Source organism: Gopherus flavomarginatus, chromosome 4 (assembly GCF_025201925.1).
Source record: "Gopherus flavomarginatus isolate rGopFla2 chromosome 4, rGopFla2.mat.asm, whole genome shotgun sequence".
Classification (NCBI taxonomy): Eukaryota; Metazoa; Chordata; order Testudines; family Testudinidae; genus Gopherus; species Gopherus flavomarginatus.
In genome coordinates this window covers 99099708-99112555 of record NC_066620.1, presented here as the reverse complement: position 1 = coordinate 99112555, position 12848 = coordinate 99099708, and the positions used below count along the sequence as shown (strand labels likewise).

At 43.6% G+C, this 12848-nt stretch overlaps 1 protein-coding gene across 2 annotated transcripts in view; it reads right to left on the bottom strand.

The window, feature by feature from the left end:
• The window catches only part of LOC127049292 (uncharacterized), a 105820-nt gene that overhangs the window by 11632 nt on the left and 81340 nt on the right, over positions 1-12848 (bottom strand). Inside the window, exon 2 of one of the 2 annotated variants that reach the window (XR_007773908.1) lies at positions 7126-7973. The exons of the other annotated variant lie outside the window; for it this stretch is intronic. The gene's annotated coding sequence lies outside the window, so the exon portion shown is untranslated. Of the gene's footprint in view, positions 1-7125; positions 7974-12848 lie in introns of those variants that run through there. 2 annotated transcript variants of the gene reach the window in all.

Sequence of the window (12848 nt, the reverse complement as noted above, 5' to 3'; positions counted from 1 at the left end):
CTTTCTTCCCAAAATGCAATTTATACTACATGGCCACAGCTGAGGATTTCAACTCATGGTGTTCTGGGTGGGATGTTAACGGTGAAATGAAATTGGTAGGGGGATGTTAACAGCAAAATAAAATTGACCAAAATGTATGCAGTCATTTCACTTTAAGTCCTGAATCTTATTTAGTTATAAAACTATGACGTTTCTTTCTGTAAGACCACAATATACATGTTAAATCAGAATGTTAATATAAAGGGTTTTTCCATAGGCTAAATATTGAATGCAATGAAGAGAAAGGAGGAGGTGTATTAGACTGACCCTTTGGCTGGAAGCATCAGGATCTCTTGAGCTCTAATCCCAATTTTGATACTGATTCTCTTGACAGACTGGTATAAATCACTTACCCCTTGCACTTCAGTTTCCCCATGTCTGAAATGGGGTTACTAATACTTACCACACTCACCTACTTAATGTGAAAATTAATTAGTTGATGTTTGTAAAATGCTCTGAAGAGGACTAAGTGCCAAGTGTTGTTATGATTTTAAAGTAGAGACTGGTCAGACTTTTTCTTGCCTTTGCTAAATTAGTTTCATTTTCTATGGGTTTACAGTTGATCATAAAATTATATTTATTACCATGAAGAGAACAGTAATTATGAGTGTGCCATCAATAACCACAGCAATCTAGTGCGATGTTTATCAAAAGCTGTTGATGGGACTACCAGGCTCTTCAGTGAACAGACTGTTTTTCTCCTACTTATTTCCTATAGACTTCATTGCAGTCTGGATCAGGTAGGTCTTATACCTGGATCTTCCTAGTTTTCTTTAATAGAGGTTTCAGTCAGCAGGTTCACAACTAAATCTCCCAGTAGTGAGTTTTGGGACCTGCTTGCTGCAATAGCTGTTTATAGATACATTGGCTGCAGAAACTTTGCAAAACACAGCTAAAAAATATGGAGGGCCTCCTCCTGCACTTCTTACTCAAGGTGAAATCCCCTTGACTCTAATGGCAAATTGCCTCAGTAACAGTGTAGAAATGGCCTCTGCCTTATAATCTATTTGCATTGCTTAACTCAGAGTTATTTTAGAGAGTCAGTCTCAAATCACTGAGTAGAAACCATTTTCTTTTGTAGTTTTGTATTTATATAGCATTGTTCATTCAAGGATCTCAACATTGTTTACAACTAAGCCTCCCAGCATCCTTCAGGGGTGGATAAATGGCAGTACAGAATAATTGCCAGCCTGTCAATATCAGCCTTAAATAGAAGCCTAGGGTGAAATCCTGGCCCCACTGAAGTTAATGAGAATGTTGCCATTGATTTCAGTGGGACCAGGATTCACCCTGGCATCATGACCCTCAGTCGCTTGACGAGCCCTTGGACCACACATAAGAAGAAAGACACTCTCATCACGGCCAGCTTCCTCAGCTTCAGAAGAATTATGCCCCTGGATGAAAAAGAGCTGGCAGAAACGGAGAAATACCTTGAGAAAATAGCAGAAGCCATGCCTACTCCATCTGTCAGGGATGTCTGTCCAGCAATCATTTATCAGAGGGTGCACAAACCTTGACTCACACTCAACTCTGCCCTCCATGTAGACCCAGTGCCTCCAAGAGGTGAAGCACAGATGACAACACTGGGGGTGGAGAGGGGGAATATCTTTAGGCCACTTTTGCACCCTCTCAATTATTGGCTATTTCAGGGGCTGAAACAGCCTCCAGCATAATTTAGGCAGCCCAAGGGACTACTCAAGCCATCTCTTGGTGTTGCCTATAGCATGCTACACACACCAGAATGGCAACAGCAGCACATGCTACAGCCTAACCCTTACTGATGAATACCAGGGCTCCCACGTATTACAGCAGTCGCCAGAAACACCTTCTGCCACCTCTGGCTGGTCTGTTTTCTTTTTCACTCAAAGGAAGACCTTAGGAATAGGTCTCACTAATGGAAGAGCAGGAGGCCAATCTAACCGAGAGTGCTGATGGTTCTTTAATTCTTGTATTTGTGACTAGAGATGGTCTGGTGATGGCAGCGCTAGAAATAGATAGATTTTTTAAAATTATATAGGAGCTCGCTTTCAAACATACTGCAGAATTCTTCTCTTCACCTCTGCTTCCCCCACACTCCCGCAAGTATATATTTCTTCTTCCTCTTCTTCTGGAGGGGATAAACCAGGTAGGCAAGCAAACATTTTAATTCAGATGCCTGTCATTCTTACTATTATGCATTTGTTTCAAGACTCTAGTTTGTTGGAATACAAGCTAGTTGTGGGGAAACACTTAATTATTTCCACTGGGGCTTTACATGGAAAAATAAAAGTTAGTTATGAGGATGGGGGGATTCAAACATAAGGGAAAAACAGGAAATATTTCAATTGCCTATTTAAAACAAACCTCAAATAATCTGAGCAGATGTTTTGACGTTTTCCTGCACTGACTCACATGGTTTGATGTGTGTTTTAAGTGTAATTGAGATCGCAAGACAAACATATTACAACTGATTACTGTAGCCAAACAATGCAGTATTACTAAGAATAGAAGCCCCCACTAGTTTATAAACAGTTTACCTAGACGTCAGTCAAACCACTACAATGAAAGGCAAATCCACAGCTCTTATACTACTACTTTGTACTGCTACAGTGTCTCTCGAACCATGTTGCAAATTTAATGAATTGTCTCACTAATTACATGTGGCCCTGTGGGTAAGACATTAAACTGGGGCTCAATTCCTTGCTCTGTCATTATCCACCGAGTCACTGGACAAGTTGCTAATATCCTGATTCTAGAACATCTTACACACCTACTTAACTTGAGGTCTGACAATAGGTCCATTAATATCAATGGGAAGCATGTGTCCAAAGGTATGTCTACACTGCAATTAGACACCCATGACTGACCCATGCAAGCTGACTCAGGCTAAGGGTCAATTTATTTGAGGTGTAGATATTCTCTCTGGGACTGTCCCACCTCGCAGGGTCTTACAGCACTGAAGCCAAAACATCTAGATTGCAATGAAACAGCTAGGGTGACCAGATGTCCCGATTTTATAAAGACAGTCCTGATTTTTTGGTCTTTTTCTTATATAGGCTATTAACCCCCATCCCAATTTTTCACACTTGCTGTCTGGTTACCATAGAAACAATCCCTTGGCCTGAGCCCTTTAGCTTGAGTCACCTGGCACAGACCAGCTACAGGTTTTAATTTCAGTATAGACATATCCTAAGGGCAGGTCTACACCACAGCCTAAGTCAATATAATTTACATCTCAGGGGTGTGAAAAAGCCCCCCTCCAAGCGATGCAAGTCTTGCACTGTCCACACCCACTTATCACCAAGTACTTATTGGCACAGCTGCACCGATGCAGTGCTGTAGTGAAGACTTGCCCCAAGAGTTTCCAGAGTAAGGCCCCTAATCTCTTTATGCACAGTTCCTCACCTATAATGAAGGGATCTCACCAAGGGTGTTCCAAGTTTAAATCTGATCATGCTTGTGAGGCGCTCTGGTACTACAGCAATGGGGCCCTACAAGTATATAGACATATAGGAAAGTATTGTCCTCCTTTTACAGATAAGAGAAAATTTGCAAGACTTAGGCCTGGTCTACACTGTGGAGTGGGGGTCGATGTAAGATACGCAACTTCAGCTATGGGAATACCGTAGCTGAAGTCGACCTATCTTATTCCTACTTACCTCCCGTCCTCACGGCGCGGGATTGACGGCCGTGGCTCCCCCGTTGACTCCGCTACCGCCGCTCATTCTGGTGGAGTTCCGGAATCGACAGGAAGCGCGTTCAGGGATCGATATATCACATCTAGACGAGACGCGATATATCGATCCCCAGTAAATCAGTCGCTACCCGCCGATACGGCGGGTAGTCTGGATGTACCCTTAGAGGTTAAATGACTTATTCAGGTCCCATATGAAGTCTTTAGCAGAACCTGGAGCTGAACTCCCTAGTTATGAGACTTGCCATCAGTCTGCACCAGCAATTCTGTTTGTGCTGTGAAAGTATCACTACCATAACACATTTGTCTTTTGCTTCAAATAGGAATTTAAAATTAAACTCATGGGTTTGTTTTAACTTTTATAGATTAGTTCTTTTTTTACTCATCAGCATTGAGATGTTTAAACTTCTCTGTTTAAATAAAATAATCAGAAGAGCAATAGTGAAATACAGTAATTTTACTGTATGTGTTTCACAGATTTTTCCAGCTTCTTCTTGCTTTTGCAGAAGAGCCAGTTCTTTCCTTATTTCAAAGTTAAAACTCAAAGTGAAACTCTGGCTGAGGAAGTCCATGCAGACAGACAGGAAAAAAAGGTCTCTGTCTATCTATGAACTGGAACTGGCTTGCACAGCTCTATTGATTTGGACCAGAGTAAGACTGTCAGTTGAATCAATGACTACTTTGAGGGCAATAAAAGTCACAAACAATTGTTGGTTCATTCTTAGGGAGTCCTTATTAATCATATAATAAAGGGTAAAGCAACTATCTGAAGTACAATAGTCCCTCTTGAAACCTATCTACTCTTCAAAAATAGGTTTACTGTCTCCTCTCAGGACAGTAATTTTCATAACAGAAATCTGGCAAAAAAAACTTTGAAAACTACTTCCAGTAAACACATACGTCTACAAGTCTTCCCTGTCTCCCATGCAGTGATAATTATATTTCCTTTCTTAAGCTTAGAGGAATTGTTTCAAATATGCTAATATAATTAAAATGTTGAACAACAGGCAAGGAGTCCACCAGACAAGGAAAGAATTATATACTTGTGCAGGAATCAAGTTGATGCCAGAAACTTTTCTCTTCCTTTGTGTAAAAACCACAGCAGTGACTTCCCTCTCAATAACAGAATCCTCAGAACCAAACTGCATACAAGAAAGACGTACAGGAAAAATTGCAGGATGTGAATAGGTCAAGAACATCAAAAACAGCTTAATGATGGGAGATCCAATGGGCAGAAATTTCAGCATCAACTTCAACTGTGTTTGCATTGCTTATGCCTGAGGCCATAATGAGACAAAGTTGTTTGAAGTCCTTGGCTTCTTGTGTGTGCAATATGTCTGTAGTATGTATTATCGCAGCACGAGCCAGACAACAGACATTTATTCTTTCCAAGAGCCACCAGGGATTGGCAGAATTGTTTTAATATTTAAAACATTGCATGTCTGGCATATCCAGTGTATTACTCCTTACACAAGTACTGCCATGGTCAGCATCAGGCATGAGTCAAAGTTGTGGTTCAGCATGAGTTTCTGGCTCTTCCACATTAACAGAACCACGCAGACATTTATTAGTTGGGAGCTATCTCTGCATGTATGATGAAATTCACTTTTTTAAAAAGCATGTTCAGAAAATGGACAGAGTTCAAGACTTAAAAGCCTCTTCATATCCACAAAATGGATACAGCATGGAGGTGAAGTCAACTGCAATGGGCTTTGGAACAGGCCCCTAAGTTTTTCCCGTGCTGCATTGCTAACATGCCTCAACCACATTCTGGCAGGACCACCTATTTGTGAGAGGATTGTGCATGCTAATGTAGAGAGCACCGTAAAACAGAGAAGGTATTGGTATTAGTCTTTGCAGTCATTCCATATGTAGCAGTTTCAGGAGATCAGCCAGCTCAGCCGGAGGATTCCTGATGGACATTTATCCACAGCACAACTCTATGAGAACAAATCAGCACAATTTTCACTCTGCTTTGGATAGACCCCTTGTCTTTTATAAAAGATGTTATGTTAGCAGAGCTATTGGGGAATGTGTACCTTGTGCAGCTATTATATATCTTCTCTTTCATGAACACCTAATTCACCACAATATTTAGTTATATATCTTATACACACGCACATACACACACACACACACACACATACTTTTAAGACTGGGTCCGCCTTAGAGTGAGATATTCAATAAGTGAGTGCAGAGCATAAGTTCTATTGAACATCAGCAGGACTTCAGCTCCTAAATTCTTCAGGGGCTTTTGAACATCATCTCCTTAATGTGTATTGACTGTTTTGCTTTATAAGGTTAATATTACATGAGAAATGGCTAAGAAATGCAACAACTCTGTTGAGGCTCCTTAAGCATTTTCCACATAACTTTAAGTTGGTTTTCTTTAATTTTTCTACTTTTCTTTAAGATCTTTTCTGGAGCTTGCTCCCAAAAGACATATCAAGAGTACATAAACAAGGGTCCAATTTTCAAAAGGTGCCATGACTTGAATTAGAGTTGTGGGTGCTCAGGAACTCTTCAAACCATGCCCCCAAGGTTTTAATGTCAGATGTAAGAAAACTATGTGAACACAAGACCCTTTGCACGTGCAGATTTCTGGGGGTGACATCTCAGCACTATTGAAGTCAGTGAGAGTCAGGGTGGACAGGATTTCACTGTTGGCCTTTAAAGGCCTGCCCCAAAGCCCATTGAAGTCAATGGGAGTCGACATTGACTTCAGTGGGTTTTGGATCAAGTCCTAACTTATCTTCACTCCTGGCAATTCTGCCAGCATGTTTGAGTCAAAACAGAAACCTCTTCTCATTGAGAGTATTGATCAAATAGCTCAAATTAAAATGATGGCCGGCAATCTCAGTACCTTTTGCCTTGAAAAAGCAGAGGGCTACCTAGAAAATATTGTTAGTCCTTTGTTTATTTTCTGAAAGGAGAAAAACTCAATAGGAAAAAATACATATCCCGAAGGCTTCACAAGTCCCTCTTTCATTCAGTGTTATTGTACTGGAAAATCCTTTTCTATAGTAATATTTTCCTGTCTTTTGATAACATTCTAGCTTTATGGTGCTCAATGTAATTTTTTTCCCGCCTTTCTTTGTGATAGCATGTGCATGGTAGAGAAGGCCATAGTTAAGGCTGCCAGTATAGTATTTGAACAAAACAGGTTTAAAAATGTATTACTCGCTTGGTGAGGCATGAGATGGTTTGGCACATCACGTCTTTGTGTCTTCTAAAATAATTACTTTCTAACAATGAGGTCCCCATCATGCCTTATTTTACAATTCTCATCAGAGTTGCTTGTTCTTTTTCTCATTGACTTTATTTTAAACAAATGTACATTCAAAAATGTAAAGCAACCAGCCATGCTGTTGATTAAGGCCATGTCTACACTACCACTTATGTCGGCAAAATTAATGTCATTCAGGGGTGTGAAAAAAACACCAACATAGCTATGGCAACTCTTTGAGGTTGTTTTATTATGTCGACCAGAGAGGTCTCTCTTGTCAGCATAGATTGGCTACACGCAAGATTTTACAGCAGCGCAGCTGCATCGGTACAGCTGTGCCACTCTAAACCCACTAGTGTAGACATAGCATAAGAAAGTTTGGGAATTTTGTTCAAGCAGGGGCTGATACAGGTACTTCAGCACGTGAGCAGTCCCCATGGAATGGAACTACTCCTATGTTTAAAGTTACAAATGCTTAAATACCTTGCTGAATCAAACCTTAATTTTGAGGAATTGCTCTCAACTGGAATACTTCATTTAGGGGAAAGTAATCATACATTTCCACTCAGTGAGTCATTAAATAGTTGCTTTTGTTAAAAACCAAAGGTGAGCTGCTTTCAATTCACTGTATACTCTAAATCTGCAAGAATGAACCTCCATAATATTAAATGATTTAAGAGAACATAATCCCATAAGCACTGATACCAGTGGCGTGAGAGACCTTTTGTTGGGTTCATAATGCAAAATACAGTAGAACAATCCATTTAGCCAGGCAAAGTGAAAACCAAATCTGAACATTTAAGCCCATGGTGTGAAGCAATACTAAAGGGTGAACCAATAACTGCTGATGCTACTGTGCCCATTTCCCTGCAAGTTGTGTGATAATTGTGTAGTATTGTGGTTAAGTGTTAAACATCCTGTAGCCTTAATCAGCAGTTTATCTGTAGGCAAGTTTTCCAGATGGTCCTTTAAATGATCAATTATGTTGTTTGGAATAGCAAGCTCCTCTGCCACATGTCTGCTTCCCTGCTGTTTCTGTGTGAAGAAAGGTAAAGTCTTTAACTGGTGAACAGTTGTTATGGTTTATGTAAACAGTTACTAATGCACTATTTGAGAATTGTTACAAGATCAGTCTGACCTGAGAATGCATTTTCCTTTCATATTTTAGTAATTTTCATGTAGGACAAAGTACAGTTTTCACATACAGAGCTATTGTCATGTAATATATATTTTCTCCTTTCTGTGTGGAAAAAAATTAAATTAAAAATAAAAAATATGCATTCTCAAGTCTTATTGATCATATATATTCATATACAATAGCTAGCTTTTCCAATGACAATATTTATGCGCACGCACACACACACACGCACACACAGACATAAGCCAAAAATACAGATGAACACAAAAATGAAACAAAAGTAAGAGACATATTTGAGTAATGCCTGTCTTCCTTTGCCAAATAAACCAAAGCATCTTACAGCTGTAGTCTGTCTCACTCTGAATTAAAGACATAGAATCTGATCTTGCTCCCACTGAAGTTAACACGAGTCCTACCACTGAATTCAAAGGGAGCAGTATCCACCCCACACAGAATCAGCGGGGCAAATTAATCTTTGGTGTAATCTACTGAAGTTATTGGATTGCACTAAGCATCTGTGTGGCCTTATATCTGTACCAATGCCTGCTTGTATCAGCACAGTGTAGGGACTGTCAGATTTTCAAAATACAAACTGTTACTTTTCTGAGGTTAGAAATTGGCCATGAAAAGTTAGAACTGTATTTAGATATTTTTAAAAAAGCAAAACACACCCACTTAGCATTTTTAATTAAAGATGTATTTTCTCTCAGGCACTTTGGAATCTTTAAAATGATTTTACCATTTAACACTATAATTTTTCAGGCCATTTATCCATAATAGGGAGTAACGCTTTTGAGGTATGCCATAGGGCATGCCCACCCTGTAGTGCCCTCAGCTGACTGAGCGAGGCCTTGTCTACACCACAAAGTTGCAGCGCTGGTGAGGGAGTTATAGCGCTGCAACTTAGGAGGTGTACACATCTGCAGGGCATCACCAGTGCTGCAACTCCCTGTTTGCAGCGCTGGCCGTACACCCGTTGAAACTCGGGTGTAGAGGATCCAGCGCTGGTGATCCAGCGCTGGTCATCAGGTGTAAACACTCACCAGCGTTTTTCTTGACCTCCGTGGAATAAACAGGTATCCCAGCATACCAGAGGAAGCCTCTCTGGTAATCAAGCAGGTCTCCTTCCCCGCGGTTTGCAGGGGGGTTCGGGGAACGCGAGAGCAAACCGCGGGGAAGCAGGTCTCCTTCCCCGCGGTTTGCTCTCGCGTTCCCCTAACCCCCGTGCAAGCAGATCTCCTTCCCCGCGGTTTGCAGGGGGGTTCGGGGAACGCGACAGCACACCGCGGGGAAGGAGATCTGCTTGCACGGGGGTTCAAAAAACACCGGAGCAAACCGTTGGGAAGGAGACCTGCTTGCAGGGGGGTTCGGGGAACACCGGAGCAAACCGTTGGGAAGGAGACCTGCTTGCAGGGGGGTTCGGGGAACACCGGAGCAAACCGCTGGGAAGGAGACCTGCTTGCAGGGGGGTTCGGGGAACACCGGAGCAAACCGCTGGGAAGGAGACCTGCTTGCACGGGGGTTCGGGGAACGCGAGAACAAACCGCGGGGAAGGAGACCTGCTTGCGGGGGGGAGGGTGTTCGGGGAACACTGGAGCAAACCGTGGGGAAGGAGACCTGCTTCCCCACGGTTTGCTCTCGCGATCCCCTAACCCCCCTTGAAGCCGCCCAACAGCGCTGCAGTGTGGCCACATCTAACACCACTTGCAGCGCTGGTTGCTGTAAGTGTGACCACTCTGCAGCGCTGGCCCTATACAGTTGTACTAATACAGCTGTAACAAACAGCGCTGTAAAATTGTAGATGTAGACATACCCCAAGTCTCTGCTGGCACATTCCCCTCACTTCCCTCCAGCAGGGCTTCTTGCAACACATTTTTGGTAGCCACAGCGTGCGGCCACCAACTCTCACTGTAGCCACACTGACACTTTTCCCCTAAAATAATTAACTTAGGAAAAACAATTAAATATGCACAGATTCACATCCAAATAATCGTAATGTGTATTTGTAGAGTTTCTTGGCAGACTCAATAACAAAAATAATGCTGCATCCCCCTTTGCGCCCCCATCCAGGGCTTAGTGGGTCCTGGGGCTTGCTGTGAAAAGTGATCTTTGTATCTTTGTTAATCTCACAGCACACTTAGTAGTTACCTGGGAGGCTATGAAAAGTGATATTAACAAACATACAAGTATCAGTTTTCACAGGTAAGTCTGATGCGAAAAGTGATACTTGCACGTTTGTTGATATCACGTTTCTCAGCAAGCCCCAGGATCCATTAAGCCCTGGATGGGGCTGGGGGGCAAAGAGGGAGGCAGCTGGGGCCAGAGGCGATGGAGTGATGGATGCAGGGCAGGGGGAGGCAGTAGGATCTTGGGGAGGGCAGGAGGATGGATACTGGGTTGTGAGGCAGCGGGAGCCAAGGGTGATGAGGATAAATGATGAGTCCCACTGTTGCGTGTCCAGAGCCAGGGCATGGTGTCTACTGCCATGTGGCCAGGGTTGGGGCTCTGTACCCACTGCCAGAGCCCGCAGTGAGGGACAGGAACTGTGTGGCTGGAACCAGGGATCGGAGCTCACAGCTGGAGCTGTGGGTCAGCGCCCAAGGCTAGTGTAAGGTGACCAGACCTCCTGATTTTATAGAGATAGTCCCAATATTCAGGGCTTTTTCTTATATAGGCACCTATTACCTGCCAACCCGTCTCAATTTTTCACACTTGCTTTCTGATCACCCTAGGCTAGTGCCTACTGCCACATGGCCAGAGCCCAGCGCTGGGTGCCAGAGCCTAGAAGTGCGTGTCTGGAAATAGAAGTCAGCACTCGCTGCTGCATGGCTGGAGCCAGTGCTCACTGCTGTGCAGCCAGGGATCGACACTCAAGGCCAGCTTCCACCACCATGTGGCCAGAGCCTGGGAACAGAGCTGTGGGTTGGCGCCTGCAGCCAGGCAGCTGGGGCAGGGGATCAGCACATGGAGCTGGGGCCATGTGGCTGGAGCCCAGGGCCAGCACCCATCCCCACTCAGCCAGAACTGGGGGCCAGAGGCTGACTGAAGCTCTAAGGCTGGAGCCAGGGGTCAGCACCTCCTGCCCTGTGGCCAGAGCCAGAGATTGGTACTCAGAGCCCTGTGCTTGGAGCCTGCTGCCATGTGGCTGGGGCTGGGGGTCGGCGCCTGTGGCTGGAGCCTGAGACTGGAGCTAGGGGGAAGCGCCTGCTGCCATGCAGCTGAAGGCCGAAGCCCCACAACTGGAGGCCTGAGCCACATGGCTATAGCCGAGGGGAGTCAATACCCACTGCCCCACAGTTGGAGACCGGGGCCACAAGGCCAGGTCCCTGAAGTCCCACCCCTGGAGCCTGCCACCCAAACATCCTTCCCCCAAGGTGGGTCAAGAACTCACCTTGCTCCTGCAGCGTTGTGCCCCACCTCTCTCCAGAGGCAGTGTAGGGCACTGCACATCCAGGAGCAAACACGGAGGGAGGGGCAGGGGCTAATGTTTAGCCCCCACTCCCCCCATCACCACCTAGAAGGCTGCTGTGGCTGCACAAAAAGCCCCTGGTTTCCGCATGCGGCCACGATGGTCACATTTGAGAAATGTTGCTCAAGAGTCTTTAAACAATATTCCTCTTTTTCAGGGGTCTAATGTATTTAGTTCCTATACCTTCCTCAATACAGCTCCCTTTTAAATTCAGGGGTGTTTAACGGCCCTTCCTTCTAGAGCTGTGAGGGTTTTAGTACTGGCCTTCTTGGCCCATAATGTTTTCCTCTCAGGTTTGGGAATTTTCACAAGCCCTTAAAGAAACAGTGACAGGATTTCCTCCCAAACAGTACTTATTCCCTGGACAGTTTCTTCTCTATCAAGATCTCCTAGGTCTTTGTATATACATCAGCCCTTTTCAAAATCTTAAAGGGCCACACCACGATGGAGGTGGGCTAACCCCTAGACACCACTACCCATAAGGCAAAGACTATCCCATCACAGGGTATTTTCAATAAATCATTTAAAGGGCCCAGTTCTGCTCCCTATGAAGTGAATGGGAATAAAATCATGCCCAAAATGATTAATGTATTTGAATCTAACAAGTGGGCTCCTGCCTATATGCATTCATTATTGGAGCTTTGTGAACTTTTCACACCAGACTGCAAAACATGTGGAGTTCATATATATACCTGAAACCCACAGGGTATTGTGTGAACCTCTGTTCTTGGTGTGTGGCCCTTTGCTGAAATTCAAAGCAAAATTAATTGCTTATCACTGAAGACTGAAAGTCATGATTTCATTGTGGTTCATGACGCTTCTGATACTTGGTGATGTGGTGATGTGTTATGTTCTTCTTTGTTCAACCCCTGCGAACACTTCTGAAACCTCTGTTGCTAAAAATATAGCCAGTTGATTGACTACACTTGGGCTTTGCTATGAAAAATGTTCAAGAGACTGAATAACAAAATTTAGCCTTTGTCTAAGACAAAGTAGTACAATGTGAAAGGGACACACATACCCCAGCTTTTGGGAAGCAATTCTTATCTCACAGCTTGTTCACCTTACACAGTAGATGTGCTTCAAAAGGCACCCTCAAAACCATTTATATTTATAGGTCAGTAGCTTACAAGTTAGAAAGTACTTTGTACATCACCGATGAGCCAACTCACCAGTCTGTACCGGTTCCTTAACATGTTGATCGGTACCTTTCCTTGTCTCTGTTTTGGATACTACATTTTAAACCAGTTGCCCATGAAAGTGCCTGTACCAGGACATGCAACAAATGTATTTTGCCTATAAC